The sequence below is a fragment of the Papio anubis genome, chromosome 12 (genome assembly GCF_008728515.1).
Source record: "Papio anubis isolate 15944 chromosome 12, Panubis1.0, whole genome shotgun sequence".
Classification (NCBI taxonomy): domain Eukaryota; kingdom Metazoa; phylum Chordata; class Mammalia; order Primates; family Cercopithecidae; genus Papio; species Papio anubis.
This window is the reverse complement of record NC_044987.1, coordinates 72,546,906-72,569,825: the sequence shown is the minus strand read 5'-3', so window position 1 is coordinate 72,569,825 and position 22,920 is coordinate 72,546,906. Positions and strand designations below refer to the sequence as shown.

Here is a 22,920-nt window from a genome sequence, read left to right as displayed (position 1 = left end):
ATACCTTTGTTGCAGGCAGAATAATGACCCTAAATATGTTCACGTCCTAATTTTCAGAACCTGTGAATGTGTGACCTTATACAGCAAAAGAGACTTTGCAGGTGTGATTAAATTAAGAACTTTGAGATGAGGAGGGTATCCTGGGTTATCCAGGTGGACTCAGTGTAATCACAAGATTCTTGAAAGTGGAAAAAGGAGGCAGAAGAGGAGGTCAGAGTGATGTGATCTAAGAAGGACTCACCTGCCATTGCTGGCTTTGAAGATGGAGAAAGGGAGTCATGAGCCAAAGAATGTGAATGACCTCTAGAAGCTAGAAAGTTGGGAAAGACAAGAAAACAAATTATCTCCAGAGTTTCCAGAAGTAAATGCAGCCCTGCCAACACCTTGACTCTAGCCTTGTAAGACCTGTATCAGATTTCTGACCTACAAAACTGTAGGATAACACATTTGTGTTCTTTCAAGCCATGAAGTTTGTAGTAATTTGTCATAGTAGCAATAGGAAACGAATACAACCTTTTCCATCCTTTTACTTTCAACCTACCTATATTATTGTCTTTGGAGTGAGTTTCTTATAGGTAGCACATAGTTGAGTCATGCTTTTTAATCCACTCTTTTAATTTTAATTTAATTTTTTTTTTCAATACACGATTCCAGTCTTGAAAAAACCTACTGACTGGGCATAGTGGCTCACGCTTGTAATTCAAAAGAGGTCAAGGCAGGTGGATAGCTTCAGCCCAGGAGTTCAAGACCAGCTTAGTGAGACCTAGTGTCTACAAAAAAAAAAAAAAAAAAAATCAGTCACGTGTGGTGGCAAGTGTCTGTAGTCCCAGCTACTTCTACTTGGAAGGCTGAGGTGGGAGAACTGCTTGAGCCTGGGGGACAGAGGTTGCAGTGAGCTACTGCACTCCAGCCTATGTGACAGAGTAAGACCCTGTCTAAAAAACAAAACAAATAAAGAAACAAAAAACCTACAGCACCTGGTATTCCCAGGTGGTTTCCCATCCAAGTACTAATCAGGGCTGATCCTGCTTATCTTCGAAGATTGGACGAGATCAGGTGCATTCAGGGTGGTATGGCCATACTCTGTGTTTCAGCTGGTGTATTTAGACTATTACATTTAGTGTCATTGATATGTTAGAGCTTAAGTCTACCATTTTATATTTTGTTTTCTGTTTGTTCACTCTTTTTTGTCTTTCTGTTTTCTTTTCCTTGCCCTTCCTGTGAGTTAGTTGGTCATTTCTTAGAATTCCATTTTGATTTACCATATTGTTTTTTAATGTGCCTCTTTGATAGCTCGTTAGTGTTTGGTCTAGGTATTACATTATATCTACGAAACTTATAACAGTCTACTGTTATTACTCACAATTTTTCCTGAAACTTTACACATTTTTGTTCTAGGTCCACTCTATGGCAGCCACTGTACCAACTGCTAAGTTGTGAGGATGAATAAAGCACATTCACTGCATATAAAGAGCTTATAGTCTCATGGGAGGGTCAGATGCATTTAAAAAGTGTCCTTATAATATACATGCCAAAAGAGGAGTATTCATCTAAATCAGAGGTTGGCAAAGCTTTTTTTGTAAAGGGTCAGATAGTAAATAGTTTAGGCTTTGTGGGCCAAGTGATCTCTGTTACAACTATCCAACTCTGCCACTGTATTGTGAAAGCAGTCATAGACAATATGTAAATGAATGTTGTGACTGTGTTCCAATAAAACTTTATTTTCAAAAACAGGTGGTGGGCCAATTTGGTTCACTGGCTGCAGCTTGTTGACCACTGTTCTAGCTATTTTATTTATTTACTTATTTAGAGACAGAGTCTCACTCTGTTGCCCGGGCTGGAGTGCAGTGGTGCGATCTCGGCTCACCGCAACCTCTGCCTCCCGGATTCAATCAATTCTCCTGCCTCAGCCTCTGGAGTAGCTGGGACTACAGGCACCCGCCACCACACCTGGCTAATTTTTGTATTTTTAGTAGAGACAAGGTTTCACCATGTTGACGAGGCTAGTCTCGAACTCCTGACCCTGTGATTCACCTGCCTCAGCCTCCCGAAGTGCTGGGATTACAGGCATGAGCCACTGCACCCGGCCTCTAGCTATTACTTTTATTTCCTCTTTATGTTTTACTATGTAAAGTACGGTTGTTATGATAATTAAATGAGCTAATATTTGTAACATGCTCAGAACAAGTCCTGACAGATATTAAGCGCCACATGAGGTTAGTCTTTAGCTGTTCCCTGTCTCGCCCTCTATTCCATACACATAAGATGCCTGAGGCTTGATGTGGGTTATTTGGAGGATATGCTCGAAGGCTAACAGTGGCCACGGTTGATGCGTTTGCTCATTACTTAGGTAGGTTGCTTCAACAGCATCCTTCATAAGTTTACCAAGTTTGTTTTGACCACAAGCTCCCGTGAATCTTTGAGCATCAATCTGCTTCCCGCCTCCCCAGAGAGTAATGAGGTACAGGAAGCTGAGTTTCTTCTGGAGTTAGATGATCTGGCCTAATCCCTGCCTCTGCCCATTTAATTTCACCTCTGAACCTATAGTGTCCTCGTATATAAAATGGGAATGATGCTCTACCCTCACAGGATAAGTGTAGAAATTAAACAAGATGATGCATATGAAAAGTACTTTGCGAACCATAAAGTACTTTGTAACTGCTGGTAATTGTTAACATTATTAGGATATAAGAACTCTAATTCATTCATTCCTGGGTTCTTTTCCTACAGGTTCTCAGCCTCTAGCAGGAAGGGTAGCACTTACACAGGCACTAAAGACCCAATGCCCAGTTATACCCAGGGAGAAAGGAGATTGTTATTTATATAATTAGTAGTTAAAAATCAGATTATTTGTGTATGCCTTTGTTCTACTAAATGATACCTCTGTGGTTTTCCAAACTTTACATGTGCCATGTAGTCAAAGGGGAAACAATTGACCTTTCTCTTGTTGAGGTGTGTTTATACAATTGCCTGCTAAGTAGGAGTTAGCAGTTGAAATAAAGCACACTGCAGTGAGGCTAAAAGGCTACACGTTAGCAGAGCTACTGATTCTTGTAGCCTGGGACCCAGAAAGGAATTCAATTCAATGCAATTTAACCTGATCCAATAAACTGAGGTTTGCTATTTGCTGGACATTGTACCAGGCACAATGGATACAGAAATGACTGTAACACAGCCTCTGCCCTCCTGGAGTGCATAGCTCCATGAGGGAGACAGACAGAAACTCCAAGTTATGGTGTAGGAGGAGCTAGGCTGGAAGAAATCCTAAAGGCGGGAAAATAAACGTTTCTTCTTCATGAGCTTGTTCTCACTTCAGGCACAAGGGAGTGAGGTAGACAATGTGATTTCAGATAGAGTTAGGTGCTCTGAGGGGAAAAAAAGAGGATAAGGTAAGAGAATGCCTGGGGATAGAAGGAACGCCCCCATTTCCCTTTCCCTGGAGGGACCACTTTAAACCTGTTTAATTCTTTAGAAATTTACTTATCTCTAAATAACGTTTATAATATTACTTCCTATTTTTTTGGTTTAGATGTTATATGTTTACTTCCCACTAGGGAAGATAAGGATTTAGCTCTGTTTTTAATTTTAGTTTTTGAGATCTTACTTTTACGTGTAGAATTAAAATCTAACGAAACCCATCGTTTTATGGTAACTTAGAGTAGCCCTTGCACCAGTGGCCGCTGTCCACCTGTTCAGCCTCATCTGGTGCTGCATTTCCCACTGCTCTTTGGCCATGTTGGCCTCGTCTCGTTTTTTTTTAAATTTGTTTTTTTTTGTTTTTGAGACAGAGTCTCACTCTGTTGCCCAGGCTGGAGTGTGGTGGCGCGATCTCAGCTCACTGCAACTTCTGCCTCTAGGGTTCAAACGATTCTCGTGCCTTAGCCTCCCAAGTAGCTGGGGCTACAGGTGCCTACCACCACGCCCAGCTAATTTTTGTGTTTTTAATAGAGATGGGGTTTCTCCATGTTGGCCATGCTGCTCTTAAACTACTGAACTCAAGTTATCCCCCTGCCTCGGCCTCCCAAAATGCTGGGATTATAGGCGTGAGCCACCACGCCCAGCCAATGCTATTGTAATTAACTATTTTATTTTATTTTTCTTAAGTTTCACATTGATTGTTAAAAAGAAGAAAATTATAGAAATACCCATAATAGCTTAAGTTTATAGAGTTTCCCTTCCCTGTTCCCAGCTATCTTATGTGAAATGGAGGCAGGAAGAGCCACATGTATTTTAGGCACACGCAACCTAGTCCTAGCACATAGGAAGCACACAGCGAAAATTTGTAACATTAAAAAATAAAAAGTTTTCTTATGGTGACCACAGAAATTATAGCCACAAATCCCAGGCAAAGATTGAGAAAAGAGAACAGACATCTAGGAGATTTTGGCTTTTGAGAACTAACCAAAGAAAGTCAAAGTTTCTCTTCTGCCAAGAGGGCAGACAATGTTTTGAAGTGTTTGTAGGTGGTTCAGGAACTCAGAGAAGTCAGCAATTCAGAGAGAGGCTGCAGTCCTACCCAGAATGAGAGAAGCCAGGCAGCCGGCAGCTTGGAATCTCTCACTTGCTAGTTTGGGCTTTGTTCCAAAAAACTCCCAGTTCTTCTGAAGATCTGCTTGCACTCTCTTTGTCCCAGTGGCTGAGTCATGGCCTTGAGAAGGCCCTAGATATTCAGAAAGCCTCCAGAAGGCCCCAGTTCCATTTTACATTTATGGAGTGCTTCCCGCATGTAAAGCCTTATATCAGGCCACAAGAGAAATTGAGGTCAAGTAGAAAGATCAGTGGACAGACTGAGCAAGGTTCCAGCCCTTACTTTATCCTTGTGTTCTTGCTCAAATTATTCTCTGAACCTTGGTTTCTAATCATGTAAATCAAGAATATTTTTACTGCTTGTACAGTAGATCACGTTGTATTCTGTATAGATGGTACCTCCTAAAATACATGACTTCAATGATCTTAGGTTTGTGCATGGACCCAGGTGGAATTTGGATTCCTTATGCTTATGACCAGAATTGGAAAGCCAAGATGTGCCCGTTTCACAGAATAACACAATGATTGCTCAGATCATCCATTCTTCACAGAAGCTTCTTTTTCTTCTCCTTGTCCAGCTTTATTAAGGCATAATCGATAAATTAAAATTTTATATATATGTATGGTGTACAACTCGATGTTTTGGTATAGGTACACATTGTGAAATGATTAGATCGAGTGAATGAGTATGCCCTTGCCTCACATGCTTATCATTTTTTTGTGGTGAGAACATTTAAAATCTACTTTGTTAGCAATTTTCAAGTATACAGCAGCCCATTATTAATTGTAGTCACCACACTGCACAATAGATATCCAGAACTTATTCATCCTGCATAACTGACATTTTGTACCGTTGAACAAATGTCTCCCTAGAAACTTCTTAAGACTCAAGCCCATGACAATCACTGGCCTCCTTTGTAGATCTCTTGCTCTGGTAACCCTAAAGATGCCTACAGCTGGTGTTTTGTCAACCACAGGGCATGGTGAGCCATGATTGATCCCAAAACCTCGTGTAAAATTTCTTAGCACTGAGGTCCAGGGCTCTGGTGTCTCTGCACTATTTCTCTGATCTGCCCACTTCTTGCTTCGACTGACCTTTAAAAGAGGCTCTCCAAGGTGGACTTTCTTCTGCAGAGGCCACTGAAGCTCTTCCCTTTCAATCAGACCCTTCCTAGCACAGATGAAAACTCAGCTCCTCCAAGGAGCACGAGGAAAAGTCACCTAGAGTGATAGCCCTGCTCAGATGTGTAAGGTTTACATGTTAGTCATATCGAGTTTACAAAAGCAAGCATACCTACTCTGGAAGAAGGAAACTGGAGGACCTGCTGCACCTTTTACCTGAGATAAATAGCTGGGAGATGTTGCAACAACCCTGAACTCCTTCTGGGAAAGGGTGCGCTGTTTATCTTTGGAGTCCGCCAGCATGGTGGTGAATGCTAAGGCTGCAAGCTCCACACCCTTTTTGCATTGCTTCCGTCTAACATGCAGCCTCTCGCTGTCAGGTCCCAGCCTGCAGTGTCACAGTGGGCTGTTGGACGGGAGAAATGGTACTTTTCATGTGGTCAGCATGGGCTTCTGTCCAGCAGGACAACACTGTGCATCCTTTGAGGCTTGATTTCTTTAGTTTTTGGAGCTAAGCCAAATGGCCAGTGCCAGGAAGAAGGCAGTGCCCTATAATGTGTGGATGCTCTTGTCAGTCAAGGCTAAAAAGACTCCAGCTAGGACATTTCTGGTGAAAGGTGCTTTTCAGCCCTGGGGCATTTGCATTCTGAGTGAGGGCCCAGCCCGATAGAAGAGGACCTCCCTGTGCAGTAGGAGCGAAGTCTCACTCAGAATAAAATCTATGGGAGGTAGGGGGTAGAAAAAGGGGTGAGACAGAGGAAAATCCTAGTTGTGGCTATTCTGGCCCCATTCAGAAATGGCTCACTCATTGAGGGGGACACTTTCCTGGAATTCCTTCTTTTCAGACTTGAAGGTATGAAAAATTATGAAAGAAAAAGGAGGAAAAAGAAAAAATGAAACAAAGGAAAACAGTACTTTTAGGCATCCTCCTCTTTGGGAAGTTGGCACTAGTCACACACACTAATTAGAAATCTCTGTTTGCATCGTGCAGACACAATGGGCTGAAAGTGAACCAAGTGACGAGGTCTCTGTGTATGTGTTTCTCTGTCTCTGTCTCTGTGTCCCTTACACTGTCTCTCTCTCTCTGTTCCTCTGTATCTCTTTCTGTGTTTCTCTATCTCTCTGTGTCTCTGTCACTGTTTCTCTTTCTTTTCTCTGTCTGTTTCCCTGTCTCTGTGTCTCTGTCCCCCTCCCTTTTCATATGTGTGTATGGGTTCCAGTGGACCAATAGCCAGTTCTCTTTTGTTTTGATTTTATTTTAGTAAAAAGAAAAGAAAGTCCCTGATAAATAAACCTGAATTAACGGGAATTGTCTTATCTATTCCTGAATGCAGTCTTCAGAACCAGACAGAAATGGATTCAAATTATGCTTGGCAGTTTCATGACTTTAGCTAATTCATATAATCTCCCTGAATACCAGGTGAGAATTCGTCACCTATAAAATGAGACTATCAAGCCTGGTTCATGGTTGGGTGGTGTGATTAGATGAGGTAACTGTGTAAAGCCCCTTAGCTCAGTAGGGGATGTGTGGAAGTGAGGCTGGAGGAAGAGACCAATATTGGCTGGGGCTGGCAGCTTTGGAAGCCATAGGAAGTGTCTTGTTTTTATCCCCAAAGCAAAGAGAAATCAGCAAAGGTTTTAAATAAGCTAGTGAGGGGTGGTTGTGATGTGGAGAAGGCATTGTTGAGGGTGGAAAGAGCCAAGACCAGAGGTGGGAGGACCCATTAGGAATTATTGCAGTGGTCCAAGTGACTTGACATTCTAGGGGCTTTCATTTTGATTTCCCGGCTTTTGGTACTGCACCTGCTCCTAACTCTGTGAAAAGCTTTGACCTTCAGGTTCCTAATCTTTGACCTGACCTGTTACTAAGCTTACTCCCTGGATTAAATGAAGCTTTGGTTCAGTTTTGTTAATACAATATTTATTAAGTACCTATCATGTGCTAAGAACTCTGCTGGCTGAATATAGAGTTTAATGTAGAAACAGTAAATAGGTTTCAACTACTCACTGGTAAAGTCTGTACTGAAAGAATTAAGAGGGCCAGGATTGATTAGCCATGTTTGCTGTGGGTGAGGAGAGTGATGGCTGCATGTTTGTCACACATTTGCTATCTCTGATCCAGTGACTCCCACCTCCTATATTCCACCCTCGCTTGATCCTGGCTCTCCTCAGACCATCTTCTTATCTTCAAACAGTTCCCATGAGGCTGGACACAACAGCAAGCCTTGTCGTTGCTGCTTGCCTAGGAAATATTGGAAAAGAGGCATTCTTCCAGCATGGAGACTGCTAAACCAGCAGTGTGTTAGCTGACGAGGGCATCCACGTGGAGAGAACATGCCAGGCAATGAACAGAGAGGAAAACAGAGTTAAGAGATACAGAGGCTGAATAGGAGTGACCATCCAGGCCTGGAGCCAGTAACACCAGAAGCTGTCATCATGGGAGAGGTATGGATGTTTGCCCACAAATGGGTGAATTGTGTGTCCTGGCACGGCTTGAAACTTCACTTGATAGATGCTCTCATCATGGGAGAGACATGGATGCGTGCCCACAAATGGGATGAATTGTGTGTCCTGGAACGGCTTGAAACTTCACTCAGGAGCAGCCACATATAGAGAGTGGAGCAACGGCAGGGTAAGGTGGCGAGCTGAGTAAACAGATGGCAACTAAGGTGGACTTATGAACATGTGAATGTTTCTTGGCAGATTTTCAGAAGAAGTTAGGAAAGGGAAACCACATAGACTAAACTTTCTATCACACCAGAAGAATGCTTGAATTATTGCTTTTTGGAATAGGAAAGAGAAGAATGAAATATAATTATAGTTTGGGACAGCTAAAAGTGGGTGTGCCTCCCCCATGCTCTTTCTTTTCCATTCATAGGGCTGGAAGTAAAGGGCTTTGGGAAGGCCAAGTTACAAGGCAGAAGCCTTCTGGGTTCCTGAGCCAGCCTCTGTGAGAAGGAGAGCTGCTTGGAAGAGTCACCCAACCCGTATAATACTCTGATGAGAAAATAACTTCGGGTGCTGTACTACTGAGTGTTTGAGGTCACAGTCTCACAGGCTATTGCAGCCCATTCTACAATGGCCAGAAAGGGCTAAAATTTCCAGAACTGCAGGGTTTAGAATGGGTTATTTATATACTGCCCATTAAAAACTCTCTACCACTTATTTGTTCACACAATGCTCCTTTTAGCAATAATGCAACTAAGCTAGGCCATGATTTGATGAGATGAAGACTTTCATTATTGCTTACATTTTAAATTGCTGGAAGGTTTTGGAAAGCAATTTGGCAATATTTATCAATTGTCTTAAAATATTCGTACTCATTGTGCTAGTCATTCTACTTCTAGCAATCTAGCCTAAGGAAAGAATGAGAAATGTGAGAAATGTGTGTAAAGAATAATGTACACAGACATTTATGACCATCATTGAAACGAAATACATTTTTATCAATATCAGAATAGTAGGAAATTATGGTACCTGCAAAAAATACAATATTATGTGTCATTTCCATTTGTGTTTATGAAGACATTCTAATGGCATGACAAAGCATTTAGATTATAATGTCAGTGAGATATCAGGAAACAGAACTATACAAAGCCCTACTTACTCTGTGTATAAGAAATTCCTATTTATAGGAAAAATAGAAGAAATACAATTTAACAATTAACAGTGTTTATTTTTCTTACTGATAGGATTATATGAGATTTTTATTTTCTTCTGTATGCATTACTGTATTTTCCAGTTTTAAAAAATGTTCATTTTTTATAGTGAAGGAAAAGATGACAAAAAGTTTTATTTTAAAGTGTTATGCCCAGGTTGAGGCTGTCATGGGGTTCTCAAAGCACTTTCTGCAATATATTCAAGAGATGATTTTTACCCAGTCTCTAAATGTAGCCCTTCTCTGAGGGTCAGTAAATGCTTAATCAGAAAAGCTTCCAGGCCTTTATTGCTGGTCAAGCGTCTGAGCATGTAATAAAGGCAGTAATCAGAGTATGATTTCTGCAAGGTGGAGAGACTTTTGCAAATAGTGCTCACTTGCACCTAACCTCTATCTTCCCTGTGAAAACAAGACACAGAGAGACAAGGGAATGCTCAGGTGAAAGTTGGGATGGGTTGAGATGGGCAAAGAATAAGAGCAAGAGGGGAAAAGCACAAGAAAGAGCATACAGGCAGCACATCTCGAAGGACAAAAATATGTTTACTTCTAGCATTGCATAGGCATCCTTAAGGAATTTGCAACAGGACAATCAGAGTTATTGAATTACAGATAAAAGATACCTGAATAATTGCAGGCGACAAGACCGAGAGTTCCCCATAAGGAGTACCAAAGCCCTGATATGTAGAGGTATGTGTTCTAACGTAATGGACCCAGATTAGCATTACCTAATAACAATAATAATGGTAATCACAATAATAGTACAAAATGAGATGAGCATCCACATAGAACTAGACAACATATTTCCTCTACCCTAAAGAAGAGGAATCAGATATTAATATCGCATCAGCGTTGTATTGCTTTTAGCATTTGTTTTCATGTTCCACTGTGGCCCAAGAAATATAAATGAGAATGTCTGATGGAGAAAAAAATTTGGTATGGGCCTTCACTATAGTTAACATCCTTAGAACAACGTAGTGCGTTGGAGGAGTAGGCAAAGCACATAGAGTCAACGGCTCCATCTATGCCTCATTAATTCATTAATTCATTCACCCACTCATTTGGCCCATGTGTGCTGAGAATCTTCTGAAATGTGCTAGGCACTGGAGACGCGGAGATGAATCCGTCCTGTTTTCGATGAGCAAAGGATCTAAAGGAGAAACAACCATGCAAATGAACTATTATACAGTGTGGGAAGTGCTGTAATTGTAAGTGTGCAAAGTGTAGAGTGCACACCCCAGAGTTTTCCAGGTCAAAGGAGGAGAAAGGGAGTTCCAGGCAGTGGCAGGAAGCATGCCATGCAAAGCCAGAGAGGTGAGGGGCAGAACATGTCTGGGAACCGAAAGATATTTGATGTGGTTGGAGTTTACATGTGGAGAATGACAGCCTGTGACTCTGAAGCTGGACTGAGAATGGCCTATATGCCACAGCAGTTCTTAACCTTGGTTGAGCATTGGTGGGACAGTTTTTAAAATATTTATGTTTGAGTTCTACCCAGAGATTCTGATTGAATTGATCTGGCAAGTGGCTGGGACAATGGGACCTTAAAAGCTCCCCAGGGGAATTTAAGGTGCAGCCAGCGCTGAGAACCATTGCTTAAGGAGATGGAAAAATCATTGAATTATTTAATCAATTTGTGTTTTCATAATATTACTTTGGCAGTACTATGGAGGTCAGAGACTGGTGGCAGGGAGGCAAGTGAGAGAGTAAGTACAAATGTCCAGATGAGAGACGATGAAGGCTTTAAATAAGACATTGGCAATGAGGAAGGAAGGGAGGAACAAGATATAAGAGATCTGAGTGGATAGAATTGATACAATGGAATGGGAGGGAGGAAAAAGAACAAAAGCAGATATTCAGATTTCTTGAGTAAATACTGGTGTCATCACTGAAATGTGAAGCATAGGTGAAGAATAGGGTTGGTACATGATTAAGTGTTTGGAAAGCAGGGACAAAGATAATAAGTTCGATTCATCTCTTGCTGAGTTGGAAGTGGCCACGTAATCCTTTCCATCTTTCAAGGTCTCGCTGTCACTTTATAGGCTTTTCCAGCTGCATGGATTGTTCAATATCCATGCCAATCTTCTCAGCGCTTTCTGACAATGCAGAGGCTGAAAGGGAAAGTCTGCATTTGCCAGACACAATACAGCTAGAGCTCTGCATGAGATTTAGGCTCTGCCAATCAGACATACCCACATGAGATGCAAAAGGCAGAAGTGAAACATGGCAAGATGGAAGCTACACTTCATCTGTTTCAGGTGGCAAGCATGCTCATGCAGGCCTTTGGAGCTGGACTTTTGTTTGTTTGGTTGGTTGGTTGGTTTTGTTTTCCTTTTTTTTTTTTTTTTTTTTTGCATTTGAACAGAGGTTACACTGCCCTTCTCTTACATTACAAAGGAAAGAGGGCACCTATCATCCATCCCAATTTTATTATAGGGTTTTGCCCCAGAGTGAAAAATCCTCCTGGGTTCCAAAGAAGGGGACAATTTCAAATATTAGTATTTATGAAACTTCCTTTGATTTGTTACTGGGCTTTATATCTTCTCCTGCCTAGTACATATTTTCATTAAGATAAAAGTGTGGCTTTTAGGGAGGTGTGGCTTTATACATAGGGATGTTATAAATTCAGATGTATTATAGAGTGTTACAGGAGGGAGGAGTGACACTTTTCACTTAACCACCTCTCTGGAGCAAATATTGTCAAGGAATGCCTTACTTCTGACAGCAAAGCCTGTTAGAATACAGCAGAAAGTGCAAGTGAGAAGTAATAGAAGCAGCTGGGCCTGTCTCCTTTCTAACCGATACACACAGGGCAAGGCTCCAGTCTCTCTCTCTCTCTGTCTCCCTGCTGTAGATTTAGAATGCTCAACATTCATAAAAATCATGCTGAGAAATACTCGTTTCCTAGGAAGTGTGCTCTCTGCATTTTCTTTATTTTCTGCAAAGGGAAAGAGCTTGGAGATAACTCTCATTCATGTGGTCTTGGTCCATGTCTCATTTGCATGTTCTGTATTTCAAGGAAAAAGAGGTGATAAGTTTTATGTTTAACTTAAAAAACAGACCAATGTTACCTTTTTTAAAGTAAAAGTAACACATAAGAGGTGAGAAGTGTTTTATATTATTGTGAACACTTATCTAGACTCCTTTTTGTTTGCTTTTACCAAAAGATTATCAGATAAATTTAACATCTATTTCACTGGAAATAAAAATAAATAAAATCTTCAATGTATAGTCTTAGTTTTGCTGCAGAAAAGATATTGAGTAATGAGTTTCTTAAAAAGTAGGTTAAAATGATATATTAGGTTAAAATACAGTATGTGGAATGAAATGAAAGTCAAACTTTAAGAAGAGCAAGCAACAATGTTAAATGTTAGCTAATATAGATTTGCATACATACAGTACTTCATAAAATTATGGTGGGAATTGAGGTGTAGAATATTTATATCCCACTGGATACATTTACAATAACCATATGTCAGTTTAATTTTAAAAATTAATATGGACAATGTACCATAAATTACATGATTTGCAGCTACTTAATGATGAAATATTTTAGATGTCAACTTAAAAATGTGCATATACATATAGGCTTTCAAAATTGTTTTAGAAAGTATGACAGTAAAAGAAAAATGTGAAGACCACGTATACAAGGACAAGTCTACGGAACTTCTTGACAACTTCAACCCACTCCTCCTTCCACCCCACTGCCCCTGGAGAGAAGAGTCTGGGTGGGATCAGAGAATGCAAATTAACTTTAACATTAGCCTGAGAAAAATGCCACTGGAAGCACCAGCCTGCTGCAAGGACCATTATTCTGATGCATCCCACACTAACACAAAAGGAGAGACTCCAGGTCCTTGGCTGTTTGCATGATTCATGCCTACAGTCCCCTCTCTCAGGCTAATCCAGACTTGACAAAAAATGAAAAGTGTGGGCATGTCTTGTGCTGGTATGTCTCACACACGTCACTACACCATTTACACACGGCTGATTTTACAGCCATTTACAACTATCAGGTACAAGCAGGAACATGCTAGTCTGTGTATTAATTGCTATTTGGATAAGTGTTATGGGTTTATGAATAGCTGCATATGACGGAGAAAGTGAAAAATGGGTCAATGGCATGCTTTTCTTCACCTTTCTTTTTTCTAGCTTTGTTTCTCAGCTCAAAGCTTCCCTACTTTACCTGCCCACATTGGGCCACATCTGGCTCTTGTGAATTAAAAGCTTTTAAAACCCAGGAGGTTTCACTCACTAAGGCTTTTAGAGTGGTCTCCAGGCGATTGTGGCCTCAAATTGTCTGCCTGTCCATGATTTAGAAACCCCACTGAGATTCTGCCATCTTCAAGTCTTTGTTAGAGAGCCAAAGCCCTCCAGGCAGCTTCCCAAGACGTCGGCACCTTGGCAACGCCCTGGTTTGAACACGATTTTAACAGCGACTAATTCCCTAGGCTGTGGCATTGCCGCAAATGGCTCATCATTTTACAGGCAAGTTTCAACAGTCGTGTAACCAGATGAGAATATTTTCCCAAACAATAGCGTTGTGACAGAAAACAACTAAGGCATGTCAGGGGGACAGCTGCAAGGCGGGTCACAAATGGAAGTGGGATGAATTATCTACTTTCTGGAGTGATTACTTATTTAAATCCGTAATAGTTTCTAAGGGAAGGGAGTTGTTTGCAACTATGGGCAGATTTTTTGGAATATTTATAACATGCAAGAAGGAGTTTATATTCAAGGACAATAGCTGCCAGTGGGTGCAGATTATTAGAAGAATTACTCTCCAGTTCCAACCCAAGTTTTGAATGGAAGAAAAAGTCGCTGCCCAGAAACTCTGGCTAGACACACTGGCCTGAAACAACAAATTCATCCCTTGGTTTTGATGTGTCATTATCTCATCCTCCCCACTGCACTGTCATCTGCCTGAAGGATCATTGAAAATCCTGATGCTGCCTTGGTGATTCTGATAATCCATTGGTTCAGGATTCCACCCCATGAATCCTTGTACCAAGGTACCAAGGACAGTGTACCCAAGGATAGGATGTTTAATTTCTGCAAAATCAATCTCTAAAATACATGGTACTACTCAAACACCTGTCTTTTACCTTATAGCCCATTATAAACTAACTCCCAAGTTCATTTAAACCCACATAGACTCTAGTTGAAGGTTCAGCTCAGGTTGCCTCTAAAGATATGAAAGCACAGATGACATGTATGAAGGGATGCTCACAAAGAGGCCACCCTTTATTGCATTCAATTCTCATGACAGTAATCACTACTTGAAAATGTGTTGGTGGCATGTTCTTTAAATAGAGCAAAGTGAATTCTCATTTTAGGGCTACTAAGCAAATATTCTTATCCCTATATCTCCATATGAAGATGATGATTAAATCAGAGATGCCAGAGATTTCCCCCAAGTGACTGGCTTCTATGAAGCAGAGCCCAGTTCGTCTGACTCTGAAGCCTGGGTCCTTTCCACCACATCCACTACATTTGCTGCCATTAACTCTTCTTTCCATGAACTTGGGTAATAAGTCCACAGTCCTAACCATGTGCCTTGTGATTTTGTAGACTTTGGCAGCATCATCTCTGAGCATTTCCAGCAATAGAGTCCTGTTTGTCTTAGAATTGACGGGCAGGTAGAGGCTCAGCTGCAACTTCTCTTAGTTGCGCTTCTCTGGAATTTCTCCAGCTCTGCCAACTTTTCCTTGAATTTTGATGGCCAGGCCTGCAACAAGTTCTCCAGGGGCTATACCTACCCCCCTTGTGGTGCAAGGATAGGAGCCATCTCTTGCTCGTTTTTTTTTTTTTTTTTTTTTTTTTTGAGATGGAGTTTCTCTTTTGTTGCTCAGGCTGGAGTGCAATGGCCTGGTCTTGGGTCACTGCAACATCTGCCTTCCGGGTTCAAGCAATTCTCCTGTCTCAGCCTCCCAAGTAGCTGGGATTACAGGCACCCACGACTACGCGTGGCTAATTTTTGTATTTTTAGTAGAGACAGGGTTTCACCATGTTGGTCAGGCTGGTCTCAACTCCTGACCTCAGGCAATCACGACCCACCTCGGCCTCCCAAAGTGCTGGGATTACAGGTGTGAGACACCGCGCCCAGCCCCTTGCTTGCATTTTAATTTCCAACATTGACCACAAAATTCCACAATTCTGAGCCGGAAGAAAGCTTAGTTGTCGTCTATCCTGATGGTATTCACACTTAAGTATGCAACAGACTCATCTGGAGGGCTTGTTATCTATTTGCTATCTATTGCTGTGTAACAAATTACTCCAAAAATTAGCAGCTTAAGATAACACACCTTCATTGTCTCACATAGTGTCTGTGGGCCGGGAATCCAGAAATGGCTTAGCAGAGTGGTTCTGGCTCAGGGTCTCTCTGAAACTGCAATCAAGGTGTTTGTTGGGCCTGCAGTCATCTGAAGGCTTGAATGGGGCAGAATGAACCATTTCCAAATGGGCTCACACACATGGCTCGAGGTGAGATCTCTGTTCCTCACCACATGGGCCTCTCCATAAGGTTGCTAGACTATCCTAAAGATCTGGCAGCTGGCTTTCCTAAAGTCAGTAATCCAAGAAAGAGATCAAGAGAATGATCAAGCCATAGTGTATTTTGTAATCTAATCTTGGAAGAGATAGTCATAACTTCTGATGCATTTTAGTCATCAGACAGATCAATTCTGGTACCAGGTGAAACAGGACTACACAAGAGTATACATTCCAGGAGGTGGACATCACTGGAGACCATCTTGGAGTCTGGCTATCACAGCTTGTTGAAACACAGATTTCTGGGCTCTGTCTGCAGAGTTTCTGATTTGAGATGGGGCTCAAGACTTTTATAAAAATGTTTCAGGTGATGCTGATGTTACTCATCTAGGACACACACTTTGAGAACCACTGATCCACCTCATATTCTGATTTTATAAATAAAACTGAGTCCCTCAAAGATGGGAAAAAATGCTGAGCAGGAAGCATACCAATAATTATTGAATACTTACTATGTTTCAGGCACTAGGCAGGAGCCTTTACATATATTTTCTTCTTTAACACAACAAACCCTGTGTATTACTCACCACTTCACGAATGAGGAAACTAAAACAAAGGATTAAGTAGATCAAGTAGGCTTTATCCCTGGGATGCAAATTTGGTTCAACATACACAAATCAATAAATGTGATTCATCACATAAACAGAAAATGAAGACAAAAACCTCATGATTATCTCAATAGATGTAGAAAAGGCTTTGGATAAAACGCCCCTTCATGTTAAAAACTCTGAATAAACTAGGCATTTAAGGAACATACCATTAAAAAATAAGAGCCATCTGTGACAAACGCACAGTCAACATCGTACTGAATGGGCAAAAGCTGGAAGTATTCCTCTTGAAAACCAACAAAAGGCAAGGGTGCCCTCTCCCACCACTCCTATTTAACATAATATTGGACGCCCTGGCCAGAGCAATCAGGCAAGAAAAATAAAGGGCATCCAAATAGGAAGAGAGGAAGTCAAACTATTCCTGTTTGCAGTTAACATGATTCTATGTCTAGAAAACCCCATAATCTCAACCTGGAAGCTCCTTCAACTGATAAACAACTTCAGCAAAGTTTCAGAATACAAAATCAATGTCCAAAAATTACCAGCATTCCTATACACTAACAACAGCCAAGCTGAGAGCCAAGTCAGGAATGTAATCCCCTTCACAACTGCCACGAAAAGAATAAAATACTTAGGAATACAGCTAACCAGGGAGGTGAAAGATCTCTACAATGACAATTAGAAAATGCTGCTCAAAGAAATCAGAGATGACACAAACAAATGGAAAAACATTCTATGCTTATGGATAGGAAGAATCAATATCATTAAAATGGCCATACTGCCCAAAGCAATTTATAGACTCAATGCTATTCCTATTAAACTACCAATGACATTCTTCACAGAACTAGAAAAAAACTATTTTAAAATTCATATGGAACCAACAAAGTGTCCAAATAGCCAAGGCAATCCTAAGCAAAAGAATAAAGCCAGAAGCATTACATTATCTGACTTCAAACTATACTACAAGGCTACAGTAACCAAAACAGCATGGTATTGGTATGAAAAGAGACACATAGCCCAGTGGAAAAGAATAGAGAGCCCAGAAATAAGACTGCACACCTACAACTATCTGATCTTTGACAAAGCTGACAAAAAGAAGCAATGGGGAAAGGACTCTTTATTCAATAAGTGGTGCTGGGATAACTGGCTAGTCATATGCAAAAGATTGAAACTGGACTCCTTCCTTACACCATATACAAAAATCAACTTAAGATGGATTAAAGACTTAAAAACCCAGAACTATAAAAACACTGGAAGACAACATAGGTAATTCCATTCTGGACGTAAGAATGGGCAAAAATTTCATGACAATGGCAACAAAAGCAAAAATTGACAAATGCATTCCAATTAAACTAAAGAGCTTCTGCACAGCAAAATAAACTATTAGCAGAGTGAACAGACAACCTGCAGAATGAGAGAAATTTTTGGCAAACTATACATCTGACAAAGGCCTGATACCCAGCATCTATAAGGAACTTAAACAAATTTCCAAAAATGCCCAAACCACCCCGTTAGAAAGTGGCCAAAAGACATGAACACTTTTCAAAAGAAGACATACATGTGGCCAACCACCATATGAAAAAAGGTTCAACATCACTCATCATTAGAGAAACGCAAATTAAAACAAGGAAGGCCCAGTGTGGTGGCTCATGCATATAGTCCCAGCACTTTGGGAGGCTAAGTTGAGTGGATTGCTTGAGCTCAGGAGTTCGAGACCAGCCTGTGCAACATCTCTACAAAAAAACCCCATCTCTACAAAAAATACAAAAATTAGCCAGGTATAGTGGTGTGTTCCTGTACTTCCAGCTACTCAGGAGGCTGAGGCGGGAGGCTCACTTGAGCCTGGGAGGTGAAGGTTGCAGTGAACTGAGATTGCCCTCCAGCCTGGTGACAGAGTGAGACCGTCTGTCTCAGGAAAAAAAAAAGAAAATCACAGTGAGATACCGTCTCATGTCAGTCAGAATTACTGTTATTAAAAAATCTAAAAATAACAGATGTTGGTGAGGTTGTGAAGAAAAAGGAACACTTATACACTGCTGATGGAGTGTAAATTAGTTCAACCAATGTGTAAAACAGTGTGGCAATTCCTTAGAGACCTGAAAACAGAAACACCATTCAACCCAGCAGTCCCATTACCGGGTATATACCCAAATGAACATAAATAATTCTACCATAAAGATACATGCATGCATATGTTCATTGTAGCATTATTCACAATAGCAAAGACATAGAATCAACCTAAATGCCCCATCAATGGTAGACTGGATGAAGAAAATGTGATACATATACACCATGGAATACTATGCAGCCACGAAAAAGAACAAGATCATATCCTTTGCAGGAACATGGATGGAACTGGAGGCCCTTACTTATAGCAAACTAATGCAGGAACAGAAAACCAAATACTGCCTGTTCTCACTTATAAATGGGAGCTAAATGATGAGAACATACAGACACATAGAGGGGAACAACACACACTAGAGCCTATTGGAGGTTGGAGATTGGAAGGAGGTAGAGGATCAGGAAAAATAACTAATAGGTACTAGGCTTAATACCTGGGTGATGAAATAATCTGTACTACAAATCTCCATGACACAAGTTTACATGTATAACAAACCTGCACACGTACCCCTGGACTTCAAATGAAAGTTAAAAAAAAAAAAAAAAAAAAAAGAAAAGAAAGATTAAGTAACTTTCCCAAGTTCATATATAGTTACTGGCAGGGACAAGACTAGAACCCAGATCTCCTGACTCCCAAGTCAAAGTGTTTTGTACCACCCAATAGCCCCAAATCTATTATTCCATTATTATATGTAGGTTATTTTCCTTGAAAATGCATTAGTTGTGTTATTATGGCCCTATCACACAAAACTGGAGAATCACCGTGTAAATTGTACCCTTTGAATTGCAGCACATACACTAAAAATTGACCTTAGTTTCATTTAAAGACAGAGATTCAACATTCATGCTGCTTTCTAAGTCTTGTAGAACATATCTCAGAAACATTTGTTCCAGCAGGGATCCTCGCAGGACTCTGACAATTATGCCGATTACTCACAGGATGTAACCTCACCTTATTTAAGTGCAAGTCTCCTAAAAGCCCCATGACTTAGTCTCATCATTTGTAAAATAGGAAGAAAAATAACCTCTTCCTTGCTCCCCTCATAGGGTTATTGTAAGAATTCAATGAAACAATATATGCAAATTTCTTTGCAAACCGCTAAGTGTCTTGCTCATAGAAGATGCTATTGCTATTGCTGCATTTTTCAATCCAGTGTCTGCTTATTTCTATTCTTGTGTTTTTATCTCCTATTTTTACAAACAGGATGTTGGACTTAATCAAAAGCCATTTAGGCATTCATTGAGATGATTATCTGACTCTTCTTATATAACAGGTATTTTTCAGGTAGAATCAGCTCTAGGGTAAGAATTTTAAAAAATTAAAAAGAGGGAAAAAACAATCTCTTACCCTACGCAAAGCTCTCACCTAAGTATTTAGCTTATACACTTTTCAAAACAAGTCTGTAAGGATAAAATCTATATCTCCTTGTTAGATGTAAGAGATAAGAAAAATGAACCTAAGGTCATTCCTCTACAATAGGATTGACTTTAAGCTTCCTCGGTATAGTAAAATTACTCAGCAGAGTACATGGCTCAGAAAATGTTCAATGAATGAAAACTTTCAAATACTGCCCTGAAGCATCTATTGGTGATAATCAGAACCACCCTACCACCATATTTGATGGGCCTTTGGAATCAGATATTTGGAAAGCAGCCATAGGAGGGAGGCTTACGAATCCTTTCTTCTCAGCATGGAGCATGGTGGAAAGATGTTCTCCAGTAGGGAGTCGGATTTCTATTAAGTCTGTTGTTGCTGACTTTTTCCTGTATTATGGATGATATTGGGAGCAGAATTTCCTGATGATGACCATTCGACATTTTATTAAGACATCCAGAAAATGCAATGGTCACTAGGAGGCAGCGTGGGTTAACTGAGAACCAAATTGCTTGGGGACGGGATTATCGGATGTGTAGATTAAGAAAATGTCAAAATGGCATTATAAATAATGTATTTTTAAAAATTAATAACGTTTTAAAGAACATATTTTAATTTTAATTAATTTGTTTATTTTTGATGCCCCAACAGCTTTATTAAGTGCTTTTTTTCTTCTTTTCTTTTGAGACAGAGTCTCGCTCTGTCACTCAGGCTGGAGTGCAGTGGCACGATTTCAGCTAACTGCAACCTCTGCCTCCTGGGTTCAAGTGATTCTCATGCCTCAGCCTCACAAGTAGCTGGGATTACAGGCATGCACCACCATGCCCAGCTAATTTTCTCTTCTTTTTTTTTTTTAGGTAGAGATGGGGTTTCACCATGTTAGCGAGGCTGGTCTCGAACTCTTGACCTCAAATGATTCAGCTGCTTTGGCCTTCCAAAGAGCTGGGATTAGAGGCATGAGCCACTGCACCTGGCCTATTAAGTCCTTCTTTCTGTGGATGACAGGACCTCATAGCTGGAGAGCTGGAAGAGAAGCCAGGAAGTTGTGCTCTCAGTACAACTAAAGGGGTATGGAGGTGCCCTGAATTTCTTAGGACCCTCACTCCGCCCATCCTAAGCATGGGCATGATATGTTGCCAATTTTTGTTCATGGTATCTGGCTGCTTTATCTCGTCTGGGCTAAAGGTGAAGTCACAAAATATTTCACAAAATATTTTGAGCCAGATGGAGAAAATAGGTCTTGATATAGTTAGGAAATTTTGAACAACTGGTTGAAAGTTATACCCTCCCAAATATTGATCAAGTGACATGATCCTTCACCCTGTCCTATGTGGTGGTTTCATTCAAGCTTTTGTCAAAAGTTGATGACATGCTTATCAAATTTAGAGATGTTGTAAAGCTAGAAGGAATAGAGACCATGGTCTGTGATAGAATAAACCAGCACATTGTATATTTCTCAGCACATAATAGATGCTCAATAAATGGCTGATGAGTTTTGATAATTGACTAATTGCTTAGAACCAATGAGTGGAAGTTACAGAGGCATGTATTTGAGCCCCAGTAAGGGCTAATATTAGCCTTGTTAAACACTGAAAAGTGATGAATCATAAAACAATAAGTTCTCCTTTTTGCAAAGCTGTGAAAGCAGGATATATTTAATATATGATCCTCCAGATCATAACTCCAAGATCAAGCAGAGAATCTTGGAGTAGAGGGCAGTGCCAAGGCTCTGGCCAGATCTCCCTGCATCCTCTTTACCATCTCAAATGTTACTTCCAGCTTCTGTGTTCTTGTGCCAATGATGCAGTTGTGGGGACCCCAGCTCCCTTACCTTGAGTTTGGATAAACTCTAAGATGTAATTTATCTCCCCTGAGGCTCCCCTGTGGCATCAAACTAACTCTGTGACTTGGTCTCAAGTCTCACCCTGGTCGAGCCTCTTTTCCTTCCCTTTTCTGTTTCTCTGGTTCTCTTACCGGTTTCTCCTGGAAGTGCTTCTTTAATATATCCCTTGCGCACAAATGCTTGACTCAGGGTCTGTTTCTAAAGCAGCTGACCTGCTGGGCACGGTGGCTCACATCTATCCCAGCACTTTGGGAGGCTGAGGTGGGAGAATCACTTGAGCCCAGGTGTTCAAGACCAGCCTGGGCAATACAGGAAGACCCCATCTCTACAAAAAAAAAAAAAAAAAAAAATGTAAGCCCGGTATGGTGGCATGTGCTTATGGTCTCAGTTACTCAGGAGGCTGAGCTAGGAAGATCACCTGATCCTGGGAGGTTGAGGCTGCAGTAAGCTGGGATCACACCATTGCGCTCCAGCCTTGGGCACAGAGTAAGACCCTGTCTCATTAAAAAAAGAGACAAAGAAAAAAAGAAGCTGATCCAAGGCAACTGATAAGGAAGGATCTGATTTGGTCAATATTAACAGATGATAATTTCAATCCAAACAGTATAAAAATACACTGATTTAGCAATCCCACAATAACTGTCTTTCAAAAACCTAGATGATGCACTATCCTATCTGTCTAAATTCAAAGTTCACTGTTAAAACTCGGAGGAGTTGAGTCACTGAGCATTGCTGGGGCTTCGGAGGCTGCTCAGTCTGTGGATAAGACAAAGAAGCTGGAACAAAATCGACTAAGAAAATGGTAATGTAGGAACTGACTACCAAGTGGAGGAGATAAACAGGCTCCTACATTTATCTCAAAGAGAAACAGTCAAAGTCCATTGGAAATCGCAACACGGTTCACTGAGTTTAGATCAGGATCCATCTAGTGGCTGGTTGACATGATCCAAGGCAAACACCTATCCATGCTGGCTAGATATAAACATGTGGGGTAGGGAATTTTGTGACTCGAGGGACGTGAGGGTCCCTAGTTCTCAACAGAGGTACTCTGTACTGGACTTGTTAGTAAAACAAGCTGCACATTTTTCATGTTAATGGAGCATAGATTTCTAATAGACTCTATTCTCTGGTTAGGGTTGGATATAGGAGAAGAGACCAGAGAAATGCTTGTTAGGACTCC

At 40.8% G+C, this 22,920-nt stretch overlaps 1 pseudogene; it reads right to left on the bottom strand.

The window, feature by feature from the left end:
* Positions 1-965: 965 nt before the first annotated feature.
* Positions 966-1,084, bottom strand: LOC116269832 (annotated as a pseudogene).
* Between the last annotated feature and the right edge of the window lie 21,836 nt (positions 1,085-22,920).